The sequence below is a fragment of the Anser brachyrhynchus genome, assembly GCF_964034855.1.
Source record: "Anser brachyrhynchus genome assembly, chromosome: 5".
In the NCBI taxonomy this organism is placed as follows: Eukaryota; Metazoa; Chordata; class Aves; order Anseriformes; family Anatidae; genus Anser; species Anser brachyrhynchus.
This window is the reverse complement of record NC_137699.1, coordinates 30,194,167-30,221,275: the sequence shown is the minus strand read 5'-3', so window position 1 is coordinate 30,221,275 and position 27,109 is coordinate 30,194,167. Positions and strand designations below refer to the sequence as shown.

The 27,109-nt window shown below is 39.5% G+C and overlaps 1 protein-coding gene across 26 annotated transcripts in view; it reads right to left on the bottom strand.

Annotated features, from left to right (window-relative positions):
- The window catches only part of SIPA1L1 (signal induced proliferation associated 1 like 1), a 205,577-nt gene that overhangs the window by 97,178 nt on the left and 81,290 nt on the right, over nt 1-27,109 (bottom strand). For 21 of the 26 annotated variants that reach the window (XM_080595949.1, XM_080595945.1, XM_080595927.1 and 18 more), the window contains one exon: nt 25,496-25,572. The exons of the other annotated variants lie outside the window; for them this stretch is intronic. The gene's annotated coding sequence lies outside the window, so the exon portion shown is untranslated. The remainder of the gene's footprint in view (nt 1-25,495; nt 25,573-27,109) is intronic. 26 annotated transcript variants of the gene reach the window in all.

Sequence of the window (27,109 nt, the reverse complement as noted above, 5' to 3'; positions counted from 1 at the left end):
TGCTCGTAGAAGCAGTGATACATGCAAATTCTACATTTAAGGCATCTAAACACCATGATATGAAAACAGAATCACATTAGCAAGTGGAATAGCAAATAAACTAAAATGCTGACCGAGCCAGTTTAATTTAACAGAATTCAGAAGCAAGCTTATATATTGATCTTTATCACTAGTATTTCCTCCATTGTTGGTTTTTCCCCCACTTTTTTTCCCCTCCCTTAAAAGCCAATGATGGAAACTCAACAAGCAACTCGCTAAACTGGAGATTCCAAATCTCAAACCACTGAATTATTTTTTCCTTATTTCCCTCTGCCATCCAGATTTTAAGAGTATTCCTGACAGCTCTGCATAATGCTGTAAATGTTCTTCTAACAGACTCTGATGTACACTACACTGATATACAGACACTACGCAATCCTCCAAGTGAAGGTAACAGATATTATGCTTTGTAGAATAAGACTGATAATCATGTTTTCCCCTCCTAAATTGATTAGTGAGTCATTTATAGACATGGGTGGACCTTATTTCAGGCAAAAATTGAACAAACTAGAATTTCAGTCCGCTTTACATTACTGACCTGTAACAAGACATGACATGTTGAACAAAGCTTTATTTGTTTAAAAATCTGAGTAAAAGTCCCAGAATTGAAAGAAAAAAAAATCCACATTACTGTTTAACCTTGAAGTTACTGTAAGTGACCCACAAAGACATAATGTTCATTTGGACTTGGATGAGCTAGATTCAGACATCAATCAAGCTTCCTAATAGGAAAAACCTGATGTCCCTAAAAGACCGGCATAGACAGTAACGTGGAGAGAAGGTGACATTGTGGTTGTTTAGACACAAACTGTTGGCAAATTGCTAGAAAAAACTACATGCACTCTGAGAGAGGGGGAGAGAAACAGAACCCAAACAAAACCAGAAAACCCAGCTGAAATTGTTGCAATTGCACTGGCAAATATGGCATAACTAAGTTTTCAGAGTGGGCTGGCAGCAATGAAAAACTTTATGTACAGCAGATTAATTTTAATTTTTGAAGCTGAAGATTACATGACTCAGCCTATATTCATCATCTCTATGAAGACATCACTCTGCTGCTGAAATGTCAGCTCCTCAGCCTCAGCACCCCGCATAAATTGAAGTGCAATGTTTGCTTTCTTTCATACAGAAATAATTTAGCATTTTGGCTTGAATTCTAAATAGTTATGTCCTTTCTGGAGTTTGAAGTTAAGCCAATACAGCACTCTATCCACTACAAAGTCACACAAAGAAGAACAGATGCATTTCCTACCATCATATTCTGCTCCACTTGACTAAGTAGGGGATTGTTTTAACTACTGTTAAGTTTGGTAAACGTTTGTGCTTCCCTCACTTTCACAAGCCAGTGCCAAAGACAAGAGTTCAGCACATAAACACAAGTGTTTGCTCACCAGCAACAATATGTTTACTGTTGTTAAAGAATTATTTACAGTTTGTGTCTAAACAACCACAGAGTCACCTTCTCTCTGAGTCTATGCCAGTCCTTTATGAACTTCAGATAATGTGCACTGGAAGCCAAAATACATTTGGAAGCCCATTTCATCACTTTCCTCGGGTATGCATTTTAGACCAGTAGTTCTCACTGTTGAAAAGCACACTCAGGGAGCAAAGTATTCAAGCTGCAACATATCACAATTCTACGGTTACATAAATCCAGTAACATCTCAGCTGGCTTACAGCTTTACTTTTTAGAACCAGACATGGTATGCCAATGGTTTCTGGCTTCAATACACATTAGCATATTGATAAGCACTACACCAGAGGTTAACTTCACAGTATGAAGAAACAAGGTGCTACTCCTAAATATTTCATCCTGTTTATCAATTCAATGTTTTAGTCCCAGAATAAAAGCCATTAACAAAGTTATCATATTGCTCCTACATGACTGAGGAGTTTTAGTCTACATATACATAGACTTTCAAACATGAGCCGCAAAGAAACTAAAAAAATGCCTCAGCATGTGTTTAACCATTACCTTGTGTTGTTATGGTAACTAAATATCTCTGAAGAAGCAAGAACAAAAGGGGAAAAAACACTGCAAAATCCTCACAAATCCTCAGTTCTGTAGATAATAAACATTTTCCTCCACTGTACATTCAAGTGAATGTAGGGAAATATCGCAATAAGCATCACAACCCCTCAGAGATGAAGATAAGCATTTTAAAATGCTGATGGAGATACCGAAGCATGAAGCTGAAGTAAAATTTGATTCCTCTGCAAGGACAATGGCTGCTCAAAACAACTGTTCTATGAGACCCATGAATTTCAAATACCAGTGTCCTCTGAGAGACTCCCAAGGAATCTCCTCTTCCTCATGCAGTTTCTGTAGAGCCCAAAGCTGGAAAATGACAAAAGAGCTCAACACAGCTATACTGGGGCATAACTATTCTCTGTACTACTCAGAAGGAAGAGAGAGACAAAGCCAAGAGCTCTCTTCCCACCCTGCATGTCCTGGCTTCCAAAAGTTTTGGGGAAGGTATCCTAATGGTTCAGGCAGAAAAACCAGTAAACAAAATGCAAAGCCAAACAAAGCAGGAGTTTGTTTTGCAAGAACTGAGACTAAGAGTCCAGGAGATCTATTTGAGTGTATATTTGTCAACAATTATGGATGGGGACAGGAGCTTACAGAGTTAAACAACAACCACAGACCCAAATATTTGTTTTAGCCACCCCAGAATCATCGCCAGGCTTTGACAGGGTTGAGGGGGTGTCCTTTTTGGCTATTAGACACCTCAGGTTTTAAGGTTTGTATCTCTAAATTAAGTTTCAGAAAGTTTTTCATTACAGAATAATTAGTAAATATACCCATGTGGCTACACATGAGGAAAGCTGCTCAATTTCCTGCAGAGGGGAGATGAGGTTCACAGTGCGGTTGGTTTATCAGGTAGTAGGAAAACACATAGGGAAAAAAAGGGGGGGGTTCATTCATCGAAGTGACCGGATCCGTTTTTTACTAGAACTTTCCTGTCATACCTGAAGTCTGGTGAAACATTTAAGGTACTGCAATGAAGCATGTACAGCTTCATTACAAGAAGCAACGTTAACTACTCCTGTCAAAAAATGCAGAGTTAAAGCTTCGTACTGTCTAAGAAGTCCAAGTAAGAACTGTTTAACCTGTGTGCAAAAAATTCACCTGTGTGAAAAAATTCATCAGTATGGAAAAAGTTATTTTTAATATTCCCAGTAATTGTCATCCAACCTGCCCAGGATTTTAGGAAGGTTTTGACATATTTAGAACTTGCACTTTTCTTACTGTCATTCAATGAACCGACTACAGAGCCATCACTTTTAATACAACTTCAGACAGCTTCTTCCAAAATACTTACTATAACATCATACGCTGTAGGTTTTGTGTGCCATAAAAAGTATATTTAAGAAGGAATAATAATAATTAAAAAAGATAGCATCCCTAAATGTGACCCTTAAGATATTTTAGCAATTGGAACTCAGACAGAAAAATGCTAATGTCAAATATAACCTTGAAACACAAGAATAAGAGACAACTATTAATAGAAAACTAATCTAAAATCTCACTTTACATAATACACAAAATTGCAGTAAAGTCAGGGTTCACTAACATCAACAATGTACTTCAGAGCTTTATCTATGCTGATGATGATAAGCACAAAAAAACCTCTGCATTTTTAAAGCATTTTATATCTAGAAGAGTTTATTCTGCAGGACCTTGAAAGCATTTAATTGGTAATTTGACATTACCAAAAGGAAATTTCTCCTGACCGTTCGTGCTACTGCTACAGTTTGCCCTTTCTTGTCTCTTCACGGAGATTACAGTGAAAATGTAAAATTTGCATCTTTACAACAAAACAACACCCGTCTCAAATCCTAATCAAAACTTGTGAATTCTAGGGAACAGCCATTTTGTAAAACTCACTGAGATTACAAATACACTCTCACTTTGCATTCCTTTTGCTGCAATTTGTTTTGCATGGCGATACCTCAGGAAAAAAAGACGACTCATAATAGCAGAGCTGCAGAGAGCATGGTTTATCAACATGTTTATACATATTTTCATCTGTGAGGTTAAATGTTTGCCCAAGATACTGTGTTAGTGGACCCAAAACCGAGCAGAAAACATCATATAGATATTTTCCATCACCAGACCTCACAAAATTACAAACATTGCATCAGCTGTAAGGCCAGAGGTATTTTTGACAATTGATAGATACCTTTTCATTGTCCGCATTTGCCTCAAATTGTATTAAAAAACACAAATTAGGCAGAGTTCTGGAAAGCCTTATAGATCTCCTAAATAGGCCACTTCATTTTTTATTTATTTATTTTTGAGCCCAGCTGTATTTCAAAACGTGTATTAAGTATAAGATGGAGTTCAGCTTGACACCCACCACTTTGGTGGTCCAGGCAATTATACACACAAAATCACACTGAGTAAATTAAGCAAAGCCCACTGACTATTCAAGATTTAACTCAATCTATTAAATCGTTATTTGGTAATTTTAATATTCTCTCACATTACAGCTAACTCATCCAAGCTCCCTAAAGGCACCATCTTAGAAAACAATTATTTTCCAAAGAACTAAAGTGGTTCTCAAAGCTCTGAAGAGGAAAAGTCAATATACAGAAACACAATACCAAGCAATAAAGTGGTTTCTGCCTATCGCTCAGATTATGAAAGATTCCATCCTAATCACCCGCTCTCCATCAGTTCAGTTCCGTATCACAATTAAGACATTTCACTGCTGCCCCTACCCTTTGGGAAGTAATAGGATTTTTTATTCTAGCACTCTTCAAGCACAAGAACTTTACTCTGTCCATTTAATCTTTTTCTTCAGCACAACATTTATGGTATATCACTAATCTTTTGGAAGATGGTCTTTAACAGTTTTAACCCTATTAGCTACTTCTTGATACAAACAACCATAAGCAAAGTAGGATTAAGCCATTTAAACTGAACCACGCCACATAGCTTTCCCCAAACAACCGGAGCGGGTTGAAAACTGAAACACTGCTAGTCTCAGTGAACCTTATTTTGTCCCATTAAGTGAGAAATAAACCAAGATGTCTCTAAAAAAACATCATGAAATGAGAAACAGAACACTCATAGGTAATAGGCAGAATTTATCTAGGAAAAGCATACACAATAAAACCACAATGGGCTCGTGTATCAGACTGGGAGAGTCACTGGAACCAGAACTCGCAGGTGACTCCTGAAATTCCGTAATTTGTTGAAATACCTTCATACAAATTTGAAAAGTGCTGTCCATTGCCTAACGCCCTAACGCAATTGAAGCTGGGAAAGATCACAATGTTCAGACATACTTGCTTGTCAAATACGAGCACTGAATTTGCTAAAATAAATCAGCAAGAATTTTTTGTTCTTCTTTCAAAAATATAAAGCTCAATCACCTCTTCTTTAAAAATTACTTACTTTAAATCAACTTCTGAAGTTTTCCCAGCGATCACAAAGAACAGTGTTTTATTTTAATTCAAACCTATGGAACAGCCTGGCTGTGATTTACTTCCCTAGCAGAACAGATAAGGAGGGCCTTCTCCAAAAAAAAAAAAAAAAAGCCAAACCTTGGATATGGAAATGAAGTCACTGCTGAATTACACAACAAGCTGACTTTCTGAGGCAGACAACTCTCATCCAGGCATGTCATTTAATTTGTTCATGAATCACTGGGAGGTTTACTACCTATGATGATCAATTAAAGATATATTTCCAAGAACATTAACGCGTCACATGCTTTAAGAACATCAACAAACAGATCTTCTCATGCTGTATTAATAAAGCCATAGTTGCATAACTGACTTGGCCACATTGGAGCAGAAATGTAGGATTCAACGAGGCTTAGAGCATATCAAATAGATGAGAGAGAAATCCTGGGGAGATAGAAAGGAAGTGAAATATCCTCTGACTCACTTGAGGGAAAGGAAATTTCTTCAAATGACAAAAGAAGAGTCAATGAGCCTCTGTAAACTTGAAGTCATCCTTCTAAATTAAGAACAGACAGGCTCCTTAATCCAACAGTCCCGAGGCAAAAGCTTCAGTCCAACCAGAAAGTAAACAGAATTAGATGGATGTTTTAAGCAAGTGTTGTGGAATTATGCTGTCATCCTGTGAGGTATCAGAGAAGTTATAACAGCTCCTACCCTGCAGAAATAAAGTCCTGAGGAAAAGGGGCAAAGGGAGAGTGGAGCTGTGACTGCTGGCTCCACAGCAATCACAGGAAATTTCCTAAGTCTCATTACTGGAATACCAGATCAAGAAACAAACTTCAAATGAACTCTCAACTCAGAGGACCCTGAAACTCCAGACGCAAAAAAATCGTCAACTTGAGGCATGTAAAAATATTCGTAATGAATCCCTTTCAGAGACATTAAGAGTACTAACAGTCCTTCCAGAAGACACAATCCATACTACGCTCTGCACCCTTTTGGACGTCTGGAAGATCCAACACTCAGATCACACCGTGTTCCTGCAACAAAATGTTGCCTTTGGGAATATTTTTACCTGATACAGTGTTTGACAGGAATGGGCAAATTCACTGACAGTGAAAGAGAAAGTAACAGATACTACCCAGGTGAATTAAGCAAGCCCTAAAACATACAGACATTTCCACCAAAAAAAGACCTAAGCAATGAAATTAGATCAGACCTTTCACACGTTCTTTCTTCTCCTAAGCACTTTAGGCATTTGGTATAGGCATTTACAGTATTATGCACTACTCGAGTCTGCTCTTCTTTTCTGTTGTTAAATGATATACCAGGAAACCCAGAAAACGTTGTATACCGGAGACACATTTTCAAGCTTTTAGTGGTTCACTAGATCTACCTGTGCTCTGGTTTGAAGAGCACCATTACCAACGGGGTGCGTACACGTGTATATTTAGGCAGACCACTTGTTCTGTTAATCACAATGGCAGCACAAAGTGACGATGCTGAGGGTAACTGCACACTCCAGCTGAGAAGCAGGTGGCTGGCATCTTCCCTCCCCTCCTCCTTCCTGGCCGTGCACACATACATGCCCTAGACAGTTAAGCACAAAGCCCAGGTCAATTTACCTGTATTAGGCCACTGCTTTCATGGTAGATCCAGGTTCCCAATGGGACCCCAAAAGGTCATTTTTGGATGCCAATTACATATCACAGTTTGAAAATCATATTACAGCTCTGAGCAAGTAACTTTGCTTACTCCAAAAATCAATGGCATCTTCTTTTTCGGCAAGCAATTATGTACAGACAACTGCATAATCTTTAATGTTCAGAAAAGATGATCCATATTTTTAGAACAATGCTCAAGTTTAGCACAGCAAGGCAGGAATAGGAATTGCTTTTAAATCTAGCAGTGCGAATGTTTGTTTTAACAGATGCCAAATTACCAACAGTTTCCATCAACAGAAAAATTAACTCCATTTCAAACAAAACATCTGAACATAAGTGAAAACTACACAACCCTCACCTGAAATATAACAGAGCATGCCATACCATACTTGTTTACCGACTTTCAAAAAAATGTACAGACAAACAGAGTATGGAAGAAGCCCTTTTGGAAAACTCATCACACACCAGCTCCAACAGCTGATGGTTCAAGCAAGCAGCTGAATTTGTTTAAACAGTGAGTACATGTCGGGGTGAGTAACTCTACACCCTGCTAAAGTACTGAGCAGTGGCAAGAGATGACATGCAAAAAGATGAGAAACAAGCAGGGCACTTCAAAGAGAAATCCAGAAAGCAATGGTAAAGGGAACATGAGACTGACACAGCAACACTGATCAGGGGAGAACTGCAACCAAGCAGCAGACTTAACCCAGGATACTTGCTCTGTCCTGGCCAGTATTAAAACACAGCAGAAAATAAGTGAGCTGCGTGGCTATTCATTTAGGAGATAACACATTACTTGCACCCCAATATGAAATACTTCACCCTGTCCATAGCTGCCTTCCAGGGCTTTTCCATGCAGTAAGAGCTACCCTGAAAAAAATCCTTATGTCTTAGAGTAACAGTAGCAAGAGGAACCTGGAATAGAGGCTTTCCTGCAGTTTACCTGTGGAGTTCCACAAGGGATTAGCATAGCAATAGAAGAGAAAATTACGTAGATCCAACAAAGTATAGTTACATTCAGTAGATGAACCTAAAAAATTAAGAATTTAATCACGAAAGCTCACAGTCTGAAGTTACCAAAACTCTTAGGCTCATCTGAACTTCTGACACACTCCACCTTTTGAAGAACTGTAGGTTTAAATTCCAAGAGCATGAAACGTTGGAATGCCCCTCCAGCGTTATGAACTGCCTGCCAAGCATATCAATATTTTCATCAAGGATAAATCCACTTAAGGATAACTCAGCATGAAAGGCACTCTTAAGAACACATTTCAGTAGTAAAAGCTGGGATATCAGTATCATCTGTCATTAATGCTGTCAAATACTTGTTATTATAGAATCTCATTTTAGTTGATTACAACTTTCAAATTGAGCAGAAGTATTTGTAAACTCTAGTTCCTTAAAGGAACATGGTAGCAGTTAAAAATTGTTCTCTGTATCTTTTTCTTGTAATTTCCCCATCTTCCTGCACACCAGATTCCTGACACTTACTGTAGCTGCTGGGAAAATACTGGGTAGTGGAGAAGCACCTAATAACTGAAGATGACAATTTGAGAAGCTTCAGAATCATTTTTTAAAGGTATTTATATTATACCTTTGAAATACATAATCTGTACAATTATACTTCTGCAGATATATCCACGTAGATACTATACATACACACATACATAAGAGAGTGGAACTACCCACATGCAGTCAGATATCCTACTTAGCTCACTGGACACCTACAAGAAAATCTTGGCCAAGAAGGACATAGACAAACATCACTGGGCAGCAACAGTTCAACAGCAATGTCAGTATAGTATTATAGCAAAAACTCCATGAAAAATAAGTAATAAGATATTTCCAATGGGGAAGAAAAAACGGTGGCAGATTTCACCAAATATATCATCATATGCATCAAAACAATTTAAGAACCTCTCTCTAAATACCATATAAAAATACACAGCTTTGTAAACATACACTGTATGCATGTATTTACAATACTAGTTTAGATACTGAAAAGGAGAATCCCAAAAATCTGTAAGCAGCTTTAATTTCAGCATTCTGTGAAAGTGTTTCAATTAGAAGGTTATGAGAAAAATCCAGGCATTTAACTAAAAATTGAAATAATTGCGTTCATATTCCCCTTCATTTTGCCAGTATTTCAGGATGATTATTAACACTTATGAATAAAAAGATCAATTAAAAGTTCTGGCATGGATCATAATTTTTTATTAAGCCATTTACAGTGGAACAAGGAACTGTCACTTCTCATTTTTCAACTGTGCTGTGAATTGCACTGTGCAGAAAGACTGCTACAAAAGACCAAGTCATAGTACTGGCACTACTGAACTAAATTTCCTTGCAAAAAGACTGCTTATGCAGCATTATCATTAAAGCCATCACTGCATCTATTACTAATCTACATACCTCCAGGGATTCAACTATTCACTCCACTACTCCTCATGACAACAAATGAAGACAGCAGCAACAGAGAATCAGCACACAGGTGTGTATTTTCTCTTTTCAAAGACACCTTCATACTAAACAAATAGCTCACTAGGTATCAAAAAACTGAGGTCAAAGAAAGCACAAACACACCACTTCACAACAGAATTTCAGTGACATCTTTGCAACAGAATATGATAAGCATAAATTTCATTGAGCAAAAGAAAAAAGGGAGATTTTAATTTGCATAAAACTTTTCTGAAGCTCCACGATCCACACAGAAATTGTGCACATATATAGCCTTCAGGACAATATGTTCTTTTGTCATTTGTTTGTAGGATACAAAGGAACTGTGTTTAAAAAAACACAAATAACAACCTATAAGAAGTTATACCAGAAGAAACTCCGTAGTAGATCAAAAAAGTAGATGGACTTTCTGATTATTACTACTCTCTTTCAATATTACAACTGAATTTCAAAATGGACTCAGACCAAACAATTCTAAAGCAATAGAGCCCAACAAGAAACAAAATCTTTTTTTAGTCCAAGATGCCTAAAATACACCAAAGTCCACCTTCCCTATTACTACAAATACTTTCCAAGCAATCTGGGTGTGAAGCAGCAGCTGGAGGCTAGGAGACAGCTGAGCATCTGGTGGAATCGATCTCCTCAGCACCGTGACATTACACGTGCCGTCCATTACGGACATTACTCACTTTATAGACAGCATTTTGCTTGCTTCCATCTACGGTTTCAAACAGAAAGTTTGTGGATGAAGCATGTTGTATCTTTGAAATAGACCTGAAAGACGCTCTCAGCAACTTCTTTAAGACACACTACAAAGTTCATGGGTCTGTTCCACAAACACACTTTCACCAGAGCTATCCACAGAATAACAGTGAGCAGTCATTATAGCAGCAGGACACAGAGGTAAAAGCAGAAAATGAAAATGTCACTTCCCTACAGAGAAACAACAGTCTCAGTCACTTTTTCAAACCTTCATGAAATACACAGATAGATTTTAACACTTCAGGTAGAGAAAGGAATAGATATAGAGAAATGGAGATGTCTTTTCCACAGTGTATTCATATTAGTAACCAAAAGACATCATATCAAATGGAGGACTGATGTCAAACAATGATGGTGAAAGCAAATAGCCAAGGGAAAAGTTTTCAGAAAAAAATGCTTTCTTTTTGTTCTGTAGTATTTGTTTGAAAGATTTGTTTTGAGGAATTAGTTAAGACCCAGTTAAATGCTTCCCTAAATCTGCTGAAAAGACAAGAAAAAAGAGTGAGATTAATGTGTAGCATACTTGTTGGTATACCATAATGCAGCTAAAATTAGCTTCTGCAGGTCAAACAGCTGTAAAAAGTCATAAGCATCAGCTTAACTTAACAGGAAACAGACTGCTGGAACAAGCGCGCAAGTAGCACAAGGCTCTCGTCTCAGTGCTGATCTGCATACAGTCACCTTCCGGATTTGGCACCACTGGTGAGTTTCCCTTTGCCTCCCCAGCTGTCAAAGACCGGTGCTGTTAGAACACTTTTGTTTTATTCTCAACACCACTCCATTAAGAAATTGTTAAATGGCTTTCAGCCACAGCCATTTTTTTCTTAAATCTGTGGGTGACAGCATTAGTAAGAAAATACCTTTTATTTACCAGACCTCTTAAAAACCCATTAAAGATTAGATGAGTTCTAAAGCTGTATAAAATGGTTATAAAGACACTTGTTAAAGCTTAGAACGCATGTTTCATTTAGCCATTTTGTGAAAGGCAAACAGTATTTACTATACATTAAGTGGTACTATGCCCTGAGGTTTCTGCTTAGGGCTGCGACATGTAAATGTGAGCGATGAAATGGACACAACTTGCCAGCCCAGGCAGAAGCAGCAGCTGGGGAAACGTTTCAGCCTCCCTGGGACTCGGCACAGTACTGTGCTTCTGCTGTTTCTGCTTACAGAGGGATGGCTCCTGGGAGGAAGACATCTAATTAGCTCCAAAGACTTCCACGAGGTACTCATTTTACAAACTGAATAATGATTCAAACGCTACAGGTAATGCGATACACGGAGCACCATAAAGGTGACTTCTTAACTGCCGGGTAATGAAGAGCCTCAAGGAGAGCGGCAAGGAGAAAAGGTAGGCAGAGGTGCTGTCTCACCACAGTCAGGTCCACCTTTAAGATCTCCGAGGGACAATGCTCCATTAACAAAGAAAGTAATGCTGCTTTACCACTATTTTTATACACCTGAACTCACACCACTGCGTATTCCATTTATTTTGTATGATGGTATCCTATTACTTCATACGACACGTTTTTGTACAGGCAGGTATGTTTCCCTCCTCTTTCCTCATAATCCACTGGCATTTGCTTTTTAAAGCTGGTATCTAGTAAAGTCCAGCCTTAAAGATCTTACTCTAAGCAGGAAAGCTTATGAAGTTCCCTAACTATTTCTCTTCCACTATGACTTGTGCGTGATAACAGGGATCCACCATCCCACTTCACAGCCCTTTCAAAACAGACTTCTCCAAGAGCAAAACCAATTTGCTCCGAGACGTGTCAGCCAGGCCCTGAGATGCACGTGGCTCAGAGCCATCAGACCAGGGCTACATCTCTGCTGGTGGGACTTTTCTGTGTTCACAACACATCGGGATCACAAAAAAGGACCGATATTTTGTTCTTAGTCTGTCCTTCCACTTTTCTTATAGTTGCTCCTTCAAATAACACAAGTAAGTATAAATAAGTGGGTTCACATGGAAAGTTCAGCAGCAGAGAAGAACTAGCAGAAAGGAGGAAGAAACCAACAACACAACACCGCTAGCGTTTTTCATAAAAAGAACATTATTCAATCGTATTTCTACAGCTGGTGAGAATTCAGACTGAGCCGCTGATCTGAAGGAAAGAGCAGGACACTGCAGCAGTAAATTTACAGCAGCTAGGAAGGAAAAGGAGGATTTCATTGACACAGAGAATGATATCCACATGCAGAACTGTAACGCCCAATTTCATTAAACTGAGATGAAACAAAAAGGAAAGCAATTTTTTCCTCAAATCCTTACCAAAAAAAAGAACTCTCTCCTCCTTTATTTATTTATTTTTTTAAGTTGTATCTACAAAGGCTCTGCAAGTTAACCAAACATTGACAAATTCAGAACAGCTCTAAGTTTCCCAGTGCCTGGGCTGGACTTCAGTGCCAGTGATCCCACCTGGCCAAGCCAAACTCCTGCTGCAGGAGGGCAGCAGGACTGAAGAACTGATCTGGATTTAAAGCACGCATTTAACTGATGGCTTCATTAGGACGAATGGGACTTCTGATCTAACTCAACACTGGCAGCAACTGAGGGGAGAACAGAGAAAAGGGGGTGAGCACAAATGGATGCACGAGAGCAAGAGCTGCAGCATAGCTCTGCAGGACTGCTGGAAACATGACCTGAAGAGAATGTCGCTGTGTGAACTGTAGCGTGCATTAAGTTGAAAGCCATGGCCTGCCCCCACCTCTCATCTAGAAACAAAGATGAAAGCTTGTACAGAGGTTCTTGGTACCTTTGATGACGAAGCGATGGTAAAAGTGTTAAGCCTACACAGTTTGAAAGCTTTTACAGTTGCCACACAAATTATCGCACCACTCGGATCTCTGTCCCACTCTGTTTTGGGGGGGGGGAGAACAGAAGAGCCCTCCTGAGCTGAGAGCTTTTTACTTTCAGTATTTTGTTGCATTTCCCTGAACTTCCAAAGATGCTCCACTGTCACCAGAGGGCATGCGTGCGCACAGGCGTGCAGCTTTGAGACATCGCAAGCTGCGGGGATTGGCAGGCTGGGGGGCAGCGGGCACGCTGGGGCACAAGCAGCACCCGCTGCTCACCGTACCCACTTCCACGCCCCGGGGGAGGCAGGAAGAGCAGAGGTGGCTCGGCTCTCCCACGGGGAACAACGGCATCACACGGTTTGGTGGCACCTGCCTGCTGTAAAGAACAGGACACTGTGCTGTCACCTAGGGATTAAAACTGCAATCCATGTTTTCTCTAAAGCAAATGACAAAGTAAAACTTCTAAACATCACAAGCAGAAGAAATACAGAAAAGCTGATGCACTGCTATTTAGACAACTTTTGTCTACATAATTACTATACAAATCCTCAGTTCTTTAGATGGCCACCTCTTCCTACAAAACCTCTGCCTAGTTCACCACGCTGATTTCCACAGTGAATAAAAGCTTTCTCAGACCTGTATTTATTATTTTCTTTGCTAAATCTAATGCAGACAGTAATTGCTCTGACTTTACATCCAAAGACACACCACAATCAAGACCCTTCCTTGAGCAAGATATGCGCAGTTTGGGATACCCTACTCATTGGTCCTTGAGAATAAAATCACTAAAAAAAACTATATTTAGGAATTATTTATTCCTGTGTACTTTAACAAACTAAATGTTAACAGCAGCAAACCATATTTCTAACGAAACCCGATGTCAGTTCTGTAAGGAAGGTAACTGAATGGACAACTCACCATCGATGTAAAAGCTTCACAAGAAGTTTGGAAGTCCTTCAGCATAAAATTGATTTAAACCAAACAAACGTATTTTCTTCCAGGAAAGTTTTAAATACCAAGTGGGCATTAACCAACTATGATCTGCCTAAACCGTTTTGATTCAGACATGTTCTGTTATGCATGCAAAGGGGGGTGGAAAAATGTAACACATTCATATTCATTTAGCTGGCCACAAGCATTTTGCACAGTTTTATGTTCTGAATAGCAGCCAATGAATCTCTCATGACAGATGATCATTTTAGTTTCCTTTTGAAATTCCTCTCATCTTTGAGGTTTCACTGGAACCTCCCTCACCAAAAAAATCTTCACTTTGCTGTCTTCGGGGAAGTCCTGAATGCATGCCTACACAACTGAAGCGCTGACTGCGGCGTTAGAGCTCACTCTGCCCCCAAGTAACCCAGGTACCAAAACCAGCAGGAATAAAAAATATATATATATAATATACATATACATACATATATATATATATATATATATATATATATTCATCTCACCAGTTGGCCCCTATATAGTTTCCTCTGCTTTCACTACTTATACATATTACTAAGCTAAAATCATGAACTCATTCATGAGCAGAAATAGGAAGTGCGGTTGTGAACAACTGAATAACTGCCCCTACGGAGTAGGCAATTTCAGCTTCCCTAATATTTATTTTTATTATTTCCTGAAGTTTTTGCATTTTCAGTCCTTTTTTTCCACCTTATTCAAGCTACATCTCCTAAATCATTCCTCTCACATTTTTCTATTACTTTAGTATCAAACACATCCTGTTTTTCAAGCAAAGGTAAAACTTGCATCATTTTTGTAGTTCAGAGGCCCAATACTTCAAAAAAGCAGTATGCATAAGCAAGGAATGCAGTCATATATAGCTGGTCAAGATGTCTTTTTTGCATCAGCAACATATCCTTTAACTATTTCATAATCTTCAAAACTTCTGCAATTTTACTATTTTGTAGGTTTTACTATTTTGTGGACCTTTGTATTATTTTCCCAAAACAGCGGTGTTTTCAAATTTCAACATTACAAAATTCAACATTACAAATACATTCACTGATACAAATACTTCACTTTGTTCACTTGTTTATATCAATGTCCAAAGATCTTAGTGGGTGATACAATGAAATTAAGGTTTGACACATTACAAAGTAAATACAGCTGAATGCTTCGTCCTAGAATATTCAGTTAAACAAATCCTAAGTCTTAAAACCAAAACCAGTATGAAGCCATCATGAAGATATATGCCAGCAAAAAATTGTTTTATAGAACAGAGATTTTAAGCATATAAAAGTACAGGATACAACATTTTGCTTTTACCAGAAAGCTTAACACTGTGCTTTGCATTTTGTTTTTTTCTTACATAGTGACGTTCTAAAAATACAAACAAAAAATGTTTTTAACAAATCATGCATCTCTATCTTTAAAAGTCACATTATTACCTGCTTGAGAAGAATACCTTCATTAATTTATAGAATAAACAGGAAGCAGAACTATGGACAGCTGGGGAGCCAGTAATGCCAGTGCTGGCTCACCCCAGACAAGTAGTATTGAGGGAGACCAATTCCCAGCAGACATAGTTCGTTGCTGAATGATTTACCATCTCAGTTATGCTTACATTGGAGCCAAAGTTTTATCCATGTTCATTAAAACCCCTGGTCTTTTCCCACCGATACTAACTAGAGTCCCTCCTGCAATCCCCCCTTGGCTTCCAGCTCAAACTGACAACAGTATTGTTTCCACCTACCCTTCTCCTACTGAGTTTTCATGGGGATTCACAGAACCCCTCCCTGTGATTTCCTGCTACACACCCTACCTATCTGCTCCACCTGCCAGCCACGCCTGGGGTACAGAAATAGTATCACAACCAGAGGGATAAAGATGCTGACCAGCATGTTAGTGATAGCACAGGTGCAGAAGCAAAGCCATGATTAAAATTAACAGATGAAACAAATACAGGCAAGTAGAACCATGAAGTATCTACAGTAAGGTATGGCTAGAAGAAAGCTTAAGGTTATATATGCCATACAGCAGAAAGTACACACTTTGTACCACGTCAGTTCAGATGCTACTCTCTTTGTGCCGGACAGTCTGCTGTAGACTCACGGATCCTAGCAATGCTGCACACCGAGACATTCTAGGCCATGAAAATTGTCATACCACTACAAAGAAGTCCATCTCTTGATTATTAATTTACAAGTTCTCTCACAAAGCATGACACATGTCCATGATTAGCAAAATCAGTCCACTCTTCTGGCTTCATGGGGTGTCCTGCAGCTACCCAGTACTCCAAAGCATAAGCCGGCATCTAAGCAGGTTTTACTACATTTTGCCTTTACTCTTGAATGCAAAAAAGTTGGATGCTACACACATGCTGTCGTCAACTGAAAATTTCCAGTTTCCTCAAGAAGTTGACAAATACTTCATATAATCTTAAGCAGCTTTTAACATCCTAGACACAGAACATTCCTGGGCTGCTCAATCTGTACTACCTATTCAACACTCTCAAGCCAAACAGCATTTCAAGAACTATATCTCCAGCATTTTTAAACCATCTTAATTTCTTAGTAACACTTTAGGATTTTTAATTCTGGGTAAAGAATTCTTGCAGACTTGGTGATAAATAGCATCTATTTATCTGGGCACCTAGTTTTCTCTCCAAGCAGTTGAAAATGAAAAGAATGTTGTTTATCATCCTAAAATAGCTCTCAGTTAAATGCTAATCATTACCATCGGTGCAAAAGGATTTCAGCTGTACAGCATTTAAGTTCTACCCTTAAAATACTTTGTATTACAAATCTTCCGTGCCACTGCATTTTGTGGTTTGACATGCAATTTAAAATTCCTCTTTCCATGATTTCTCAATTTCTCAGTTTTGCAAAAATATCTCACATCTCCTTGGAAACCTGAGCACAACACAACAGAGGCTTCTGGCTCTAATGCTTAGAAGCAGGTTAGAAAAAACTGCATTCCTTTGCTGGCTAGGAGGATAGGGTTCAACATCTCATTTCTCTATTAATGTATCTAACCTAAACCTATCTCTCCTCCCCATAATTTTCTTACTTCCGTTCACTCAAATCCTATTGATTCCTTCAACTACTAACTTACACTGACCTCGAAGTTTAATGAGTTACCTAAGAAGCTATATACAAAAATGTAAGTGATATAGGGAGGCTAGCAATTCATGAGTAATACTCCACAGAGAAATAAGGCCCCACAGAAATAAAAAAGCAAGAACAGAGACAACTGAGATCCCTTTTACACAGATATTTAAAATTATTGTCATAATCTATATCAAACCATTTCTCTATCAATTGCTCTTAAATTTATTTCAGATCAGCACAGTATAACAACCCACCCCCCCAAACAGTAACTAGTTTCTTGTGTCCATGCCCATTTGTTCTGCCACAACCCCTAGTTTGGGAGCTGCTGTTTAGCTAGTAGCATTGCTGTTACTATCAGCAAGGGATGTTTGTCCCCCAGATCAGCAATTCTTTAAGCACCACTCCAGTTGCAGTACGAAAAGAAGTGCTGTTTCTCATTTCAGATCTAGGACTGCCAAGGGAAACACAGGCACACCCATGGCCCTGAGAAGGAACTCTCCCCACCTTTTAGTTCTGTGCCATGCTCTGCTCAAGGCGGCTTTGAAAACAGTTGGAAAAAAACCATCACTTTGCTGCAGCCCTGTAGCAGGTTTAGTCAACATGCCCATTGCAAAGGCACCTTCACTATCACAACAAAGCTCATCTTCCTCAAATAAAAACTAAAATACTGAAAGTACTTTGTATAAATTATACTTCTTCGGTAGAGTAAGAAAAAATTTTCTTTTATAGGCATCACTGGTGTTTTTTCAACTGAAGCACGGTGGGAAATTTGAATCATCCAGTTACCACAGTTGTGTTTTTCTCTCCTTTTGGAGACAGGAATCAAGAATAACAAAAAGCATGAAGAAGCATCAGGAAGAATACAATTTTTTTCCCCCCAAGAAAAAGATTTTTAAAATGGCAGAGGAAAGGCAGACCAAGGATTTCCTTCCCTGAATAACACAAGAGACAGGGAAGGCATTCAACCAAATTGAAAGTTGACAAGTTCCCCACCCAAAGACACTTCGTTTATCTACCCAGGGAACTCACTGTGAGGGATGCAGGACTGCCAAGCCAAAAGCTTAGCAACATTAAAGGGGAGAACAAAAGATAAAATGGCATCACAATAGAAAATATTTAAAAATAAATAGCTTTACAACGCAAGCTGAACTAACAGGATCCCAGAGAGAGATTCCCTGGAGCATATTATTAACATAACTGCCTATTGTAGATTTTTGTGCATCATCATCCCAAGCATCTGCTACTAGTCCTAATTAAAGAACAGATGGTCTGACACAACGTGGCGATTCCTATGACCCTATATTTATCAGCAGGTGGGGAAATTAAGTTTTGAGGTCTCAAGCAAGCAAAGCAAGATTAACAAAAACAGATAGCTAAATAGGTTGCAAAGCCATCTGGTACATGACACTTGCTGAAAATAATATTCCTGAGGATTTTGCATGATGCATTTTCCACAATCTCTCTACTGAGAAAACAGCCTTCTATAAACTCTACCAAGTGCAAATATGACTTGACTCCAGAAGCACAGACATTATCCAGCTAATAAATGCATCTCTGTTTTGTGTTAAACTAGTGAAGCACGGCTATTCCAGCTGTACAGTGAAATTTATAGAAGCAGAAGAAATCAGCATGTTCAGATGAAAGTTAGAGGCCATTCTCAGTGAGAACTCCTGAAGGGGTCATCATACTGGTAAACAACATTAAAACAACACAGACGGGGAAAGGAAATAAAAAGCATAAGAACGTTGCAAAACTTAGCTGACTTTGAATAAAGAATTCATCTCTCCCCCCTTCCCTGGTTTCCTAAACAAGTCAGACTTCTGCAGTCACCATTGCTATCCTTCCTTTCTTAATAAATTACCCCAATTATACATACATAAGCTTTTACTAAGTCTGACAAGGCTGTGAAGTCTCAGAAACGATGTAGGCCTAAAATACAAAAGTAGGCAGTTTGATAGGTAAGAGACCAAACTAGTGTCGCCACTAAAGTAGCCAGTCAGCACGTACATCTTGGAAGCAGCCACAGCAGGTTCATCTTACCATCTGATAACTCAGAAATATAGGAGGGAATGGAGGTAAGAGGGAACCAAAAGAAAACTGAAGATCCTAGTGGATCACGGGCATTACACAGGACATGGACAGATCACTGCACGGCGAGGAGGTGGTAGAGAATTACACTGCACGGCGAGGAGGTGGTAGAGAATTAAGTCTCAACAAGCCAGGTTCTGTTACCTACAGTATAAAGGGAAATATACTCTAGATACAGCCATGATGGAAAACCAGGCCTGCAAAAAAATGGCAAACTCATTGCCAAAAGGTCAACTTTGGGGAAAATGAAGCTACTCATGCCCTGTGCTGGAGCCATTAAAGATGGTAAAGAAAGTAAGTGGAGGGGTGTGGTGAGGGAGCAGGCAGGAACCAAAAGGTTCAAATGGATGATGATCCCATTGTCAACTTGTAAGCTACTCATGTTCCTGGACACAGTGCTGTATTTCTTCTACTGACAGAAGTATGAAAGTGCAATGCCGGGGTGCATGGCTGACTGACCACACGAGACCATGTGTACCTCCCAAAGGTAACTCCCATCAACTTCTCACAGACAAGTTTGTCAGCATGAAGTCTGTCAGGCCGTTACCTGACAGCTGGGATGTAGGTGTTTTGGGTTTTTAAGTCAAACCCCACTTGAACAAAAAGCAGCAACATTTGTATACCCCTCAAATACCAGTGCTCAAATTCCTCCCTCTCACTCCTGTATTCTCCAAACGCTGCCTCTACAGCATGCCTCCCTCCCCACCTCCACAAGACTGTCTCTACTGTCTTCTCGTCTTACCAGCTCTGCTCTAAAAGCTGCGGCACAGAGACCCGCCTCGGGAGCTGGGCCAGAGCTGGCCACTAGCCCAGATCCACGCACACGTCCCCATCAGACCAGCTGCAGAGGCGACAGAGGCCCACGCATGCAGCACGGATGGCTGGGGAGCCTGCACACAGAGACTCGCTGGCTGTGCGTTCACTCCTCCCCTGGAAGGCTTGCTTAGGCAGTGGGTTCACCATCACTCATTTATTGTTGGGTGTTAAGAGTTACCTGTACACTTTGACATTAACCGCCCCAGAACAAAAAGCTCTCAAGTCTCTGGTTTGAAACCATTTCTTTGTATGCGTGTATTTAGAGCACAGCCAGAGATAAAGCAACAAATTTCCATTTAACACCAGGTAAGAAGTGTTCATAGAGCAGAGAGTTGAAGTCCACAGACCCGAGAAGGTGTCCATCTGCTTATTACCGTTCCTGCCATCCTATGGCCATGCACCCACACAGAGGGATGGGCTGGCTGAGCTTAACTATTCAAAGTATCTAGGGATGGTGAAGAGTAAATTTTTAGGCAGATCAGTCCCTTGCTCTGAGTCTTTGTGTGACTATAGGAACACTTATGCCAGCAACAGAAGCAGGAACATGCAAGAAGGAAGTTCTTTCAGTGGCTGCCTGGGTTTAAGAGCCCTTCGTTCTGGAACAGACAGTTGAGAGGAAACAGAAGGTCAATAAAATCATGGAAAACATGGAAAAGAGGAACAGGAAATCATCATTTGATTTCTCTCCAAATATTAAAATTGGGCAGCAAATAAAATAATTAGATACCCTATTTAGAATAATGACAATACCTTACAAATCACATAAACAACGGATCTCTGTCAGAAAATACTACTAGACTCCACAAAGCTTACTTATTTCATGCTTCAATGAAATAAATATCTATTAAAGCACACTTTGCACATGATGTCTCCCCTGATGCAAGAGTCAAAAGCTACTAAACGCTAGAGGAAATAAGTGTGTAAAGATCATTGTGTGCTTGCCCTGCTCTCATATTTTTCTCTAAACTTCTGATACTAAGCGAGCACCATGTCAAAAAGATTGCTAAGGTAGATGGATGCATGGCCTGTCCCACTATGTTTGTTATTATGGCCTTCTTAACCAACTACCATATAGAAAGCTAACTCAGACACATTCACTGGTATTTTGGAAATTATTCTATTCAGAGTGTTTTAATGGAAGTCCATAGAATTTAAGTCACATAGGAAAATACACTGTGTATTTATGAACAGCCATACTTTATAAAAAAAATATGACCATGTTACTGGTAATTACCTCTCCTTTGTTGAAAAGTTTAAGGAAAGGATTCTTGCAACAACATTCTGTACTGGAAGAAAAATCAAGGATTTAAAGGCTTTACTAAATTAATACGATTTCATGAACCGATTTTTTCCCCCATTAACAGATGTAAAACACTGACTTTACCCAAAATGAAGTGCAAAACCTGAAAGAAGTCTCCCACTTTTCTTCCCTCCCTTCCCATACAGACACAGAAAAATGGACTTGTGATCTGTTTACTCTGTGAACCACCCAGCTCTCTTGACTCAGTGACAGCATACATCATGTCACATTTTTATCATCACATGGGAGGTAAGAGAGCATCACTTCTGTTAGGTATAGCTTTTGCCTGTATATTTTAAATGCAAGTCAAAAAAGTGCAGGCGCACTGCAGAAAACTGCATTCCCAAATCTGATTATAGATGGAGAACACAGCTTGAAATACATTAATCTGTCCAAGAAGTACCCTTATTTTCTTTAGGTGAATAATTCGCCTCCTCCTTCAAGAATTTGTTTTCAAGATTTACTGGTAAAAAGAACGCTTCAGATAGTATGCACCTGAATGGAAATTTGCAAATACTCTGTTGGAAAAAATATATTAAATTCAATAACTTTTAACAGGCATATATGTAAAGAGCTATGGTGATACCTTGAGAGGCATCTGAAAAGTGCTGATAACCAGGAGATTGTTATAAAGAAAATATTTTACGGTGATAAAAGAATGAGAACACCCTCAGAACAAGAGTACTTGGTTATACCTCCTTATACTTGGAATTAATGTAAGCCTGACTGTCACAATTTTTTGCAGATTCTTAAACACAGCAATGTGAAGTATCCTTAACATATATTTGATGTCTCAGCTAATAGTAACTGGAAAACAGAATTACCAATATCTACGGATTTATACCAATATTTAAAATAGCTCTCCTGTATCTTCCTATGCAAAACAACTTCCATTAACATGTACATGAGCTTAACAAAAAGAAAGGTCTCTTCAGGGTACTTAAAAGATTCCCAACTCAGCCGCTCAGTTTATGAAAAACTCTTACGGGCTGACTTCAGAAGGTGATGCGCCTCTTCCCCAGGAAAATTCTGGGAGGAAACAGGTAGTTAGCAGCAGCTCATGAAAAACTACCTGCCTTCTTTCAAGACAACTTCTCCACGAAGCCCTGATGCAACTTCCCTAGCTTCATCAAATTATACACAAACTAAGGACAGAATAGTGAAAAGCATCACAGATACGTAAGTGGTTGTAGAGGGAGGGGAACTTGCACAACCCCGCTCACCTCCAGCAACACCACCATGAGCACAGGCAACGCTAGTTCTATGCAGTGTGGTGCAACTGCATAGACAAGGGTGGTGACCGAAATTAAACAGCGGCAGCCCCACTGATGAAAAGCTGAGGAGATCAATTGTCATGCTGCCTAAGTCTGGGGACCACCAGGAAGATGCTTCTACATTGACAGCCAAGTATGCTTTTGTCTTTCTTTCTAATTATTTTCTTCAGCTTTTTGTGAGACACATTGAATCATTCATCTTCTATTGCTCAATTGCACGGTTATCAAAAACACTTTTGTTTACACATGATGGACAGGCACATTTGTAAGACACATTGAATTATTCGTCTTCTATTGCTCAATTGCACGGTTATCAAAAATACTTTTGTTTGCAGATGATGGACAGGCTCTGAATTCCACTGGTGGTTCACAGGCTAGAAGCTGAGAACAGACACATTGGTAAAAGCATATGAAAGCAATAAATTTTCTTGAGTGATTTCTTTTTTAAGTGAACTTTGGGGTCAATCCATCAAATTGACAAGCTGTTGGCTGTCCTTGCTTCTCTTCAAACTGCTGCAGCTAAGTTCATTGCTAACTCATCAAATAATTTGCTTATTTCCTTATGTCCCCAGCTATTTTAAACTGAAATGTGACAGAACAGGCTCTTAGCCTCTCTCTCGTTATTCCATATTTTACATTGTGTATGGCTCTTTCCCCAGTTACTGGCCTTCTCCTTTGATGTCTTCCCATTCATAAGAGCCTGAACTTTAAAAATTAAATTTAGTGCTTTTAAAAAAAACTAGCAGTGGATGATTAAATGAAATTGCTGGTAAGACTATCATACTCACAAAAACAAAATACAGTTTCGGTACAAGCGCAGTATGTTTACGTAAAGCAGGTGCAAGAAAAAGCGAGCTCTGCAATTTTTGCTGGATTCACTGAAATTGAACCTTTTGCCAAAGCCTCTTCTTGGTCACATTACTTCACATAAAATATACTCTACAATTTTACATTTAAAACCAGAACACTTAGATGTTCTAATACTATGAAATCCTTTTGTGTTAAATGACCAATTAAGCCAATAACTGAAGCTTCAACTTTTTTGACACTAATAAGAAATTTAGTTATAAACAAGAAATTATTAGAGGGGGTGGGTTGGTTGTTTATTTTTTATTTTTTGAGACAATAAGGTCAATGGTTTGTGCTGTAGGATTCAGTGATCTCATTATTTGTGGCTTTTGTCTTTTGTTTTTTGCCATTGAGAGGTTTATGTGGTAAGCCATCTATATTTGACATTCATTCTGTATAAAAACAGCTGATGATAATTTTAAAATTATCATTATGTAAAAAGCAATAACTTTCACAACTGTTATTTTTACGGTACAACTACTATGACTACTAAATTCCTACACTTGCTTTCATAACCACAGCCCAGAGTAGCTAGTACAGGCAGTCCATTTTTTTCCTGTTTTGAGTAGTCTACAGAATGACTGTAATTTTTAGAGAGGAGACAACACGTGCACACCAAAGGAAATAACTGTGGTACTATATGCATTCTTAACTTTAAATAGCTATGATGATCCCAGAGGATTCAATGTTTCAATTCTCAACTATCTCCTAAAATGAGATGCTGCATAATACTTCTGTGAATTATTTTACCATGGCCAAATATGCAGCTGTATTTCTCCTACGGTTTTGTATTCTTCTGTGCTGCAGAACAGTGCAGACCGCATGAGCATACTCTGTGGTCCAGGGCTTCCTAAGTGCCACCGTGTTGATCTATTCAGTCCAGATTAGGGACAAAACAGGTATTACCATCCAGGAGGCCCACAAGGATTGCGCTGGGACCCCTCATGGAGCCTGAGGCTTCAACTTAATGTTACAGCATGAGGCAAGCTGAAGGCCTGCCCCTGCCAGGGCAGGGAGGCCGGATCCTCCCTTCCCCTGCTCCACTCCTCCCTTCCCCAGGCTACATTCACCTCCTCATGTGACAAACACATTCAGTTTCCAAACCAGTAGAAAACTACCTACTAACAAAAAAAAAAAAACCACAGTATTTCTAGAGAACAGCAGCTTTGAAGGCTGATCTCCATGGTGCTCATATCTAAAGAAACAAATACACAGTTCTTCAGCAATCCCAGTAAATCCTTAATTTCACAATTTGATGGTAAGAATGCATTTAAGTGTAAATGAAGATCTGACAGGGTACCCATCTTCATCTTCAAACACCTACATACATACACAGGTCTGATGAGCTGTGCTCCCATGACTCAACTAGTTCTAAGATTGCTGGCAAACCATGCTAAGTAGGCAGCTCAAGGGCCTCCCTCTTCCTCCTGATCAAAATTGCTTTAAAAAAAAAAACTCTTCTACAATATGACTTGCAATCCAGAGGGGAGCTTTTGGCTTTCATTCCAACACATATTCCCAAAACACAGCTGTAAAGTATAAAAATCAATTAATAATGTTTTGATAAAAGACAGCTCACTCAGACACCACACAGGACAGATTTACTGTTCTCATCATTAAATAAAACATTCAGAAATCCCCAGAGACTTATTTTTCACAAATGTTGACAGAGATGTGTACTGCTTTTATTATCACTGTCTAAGCTAGAGAATAGAAGTTTACTATTCATTTCAAATGTCCAAAGCCAAAAAAGGAGCTTCCCCTGAGCATCCATCATTATTCACAACTATGAATCATGAAAAATCTTATTTAATTTGTGGTTAAGACAACAGGAATATCAAGCAAATGATTTTAAGTACTAAAAATTTCATTTTTAAAACTGTTCAGACTTCTCTGCATACACACATTCCTGTGAATGTGTTCAACTAATTCAGATCATGAATTTGATATTCACAGAAGAGTTCCACTTACAGAAAGACAGTTCCTCTTGGAAATATCACAGACATCTGAGGAAGGGCACAGGAAATCTCTCTTCAAAGATGTACCAGCTGGTAAAATAGAGAAAAAAATAAAATATACAGATAAAACTCTTGATCAGATTTAACTAATTTAAAATCTAGGTAGCCAAAGAGTTGGAGAATGAAATTCTCGAAAAAGGAATCTTCTACTGAGAGCACCTGCCACAAAATTTCAGATTTTTGCATCTGCAGTGATATCAAACAGCAGTACAGTACAAACATCCAAGACTTTAAAGACAGTGATCTGCACTCCCCCTTGTCCCCAGAACCTCCTTTTGCTGCTTGTTCCTGCCTGGTGCTCATGATTCCTTTCTTCCCTTTTTTTTTTTGTTCACTCCACTCCCTCACTCCCTCTTTTTCCCGCCTCCCTTCCCCCCCCCCCCCCCCCGCTTTTTTTTTTGTCAACAGTTTCCTGCTCTTACATCCTCTTCTTTCTTCCCTCCCAGTTCTTGGCCCTCTGTCTCCCAGCCTAGCATCTTTTCCCTTCTTTCTGCTCTTCAGCTCTTCGGTATTTGAATCACAATCATTTCCTCCCTCCACTCCATACTGATGCCAACAGAGAAAGCACCACGAGTACAGAACAGATTGTCTCTGCACGCTCATTTCTGAGACATGCCACTAAAGGAGCCCGCTATTTCCAAGAAAAGCAAGCAGAGGAGAAGACCAACCTAGACACTGCAGTCCCACACCAGGGCAGGCTCAGCTGCCCCCCGAACGCGTGCCAAGTCTGGCCAAGCTTGCAAACCACGAGGCATTGAAGCAAAATCAGCATTATTCAGAAAACTTAGCAGCCAGGACAGTATACCTAAACCACGTGTGGGACATCTGCCCAAGCTAAACGTCTTCATCAAAAACAGCTTAAATTGGGACAGGTTTTCTCACAGTACAAGAGTCCCCTTTAAGTTACTGCTGGAGCTACTTACCTAAGTAGCTGTGTATTAAGCCTATTTTTTTTTCCTCCACTGCAAGTCCTAGAGCTCCGACTGATGAGTCACAATAACCCTAACATTCACAGAACTGTGTGTTTAAGGCAGATCACCACCAGCGTGGACTTGCCTTACAACGCAAGGCCGTGAACCTCGGCAGATGAAGGGCTGACTGACGAGCAGCACCGACTCCCCCTCGGCAAGGGGGGCCAAGGCACAGCTGCAGTCAGCTACCTGGAAATACGCTACCTTCATTCATCTCTGAGAGATGCTCAGAAAAAGATCATTTGAAGTAGTATACAAAACTGGAGTACACATGCCCATTCTCTCTCACTCCTGGTTACAAGATCTCTCAAACAACTCAAATCAGCAGATGGGGGCACCTGGCCACCCCTTTCAAAGGCAGCACCAGCTTAAATGGGCTCAGCAAAATCCTGTGTACGCCCAACTCCAGGATGCTGCATTCAACCTAATGAATTTCTCCATTTACGACTTCTGTCATGCAGACTTCCTGCCTTATCCTGTGATGGCTTTACCAGCTGAGCTTTTTGGTTTTGCTTTTCAAATATGTTTGGGGCTCTCAAGAAAACAGAATACCTGTAACTACCACTTAAGCAGCAACGTTTGTTATTTCAACAACT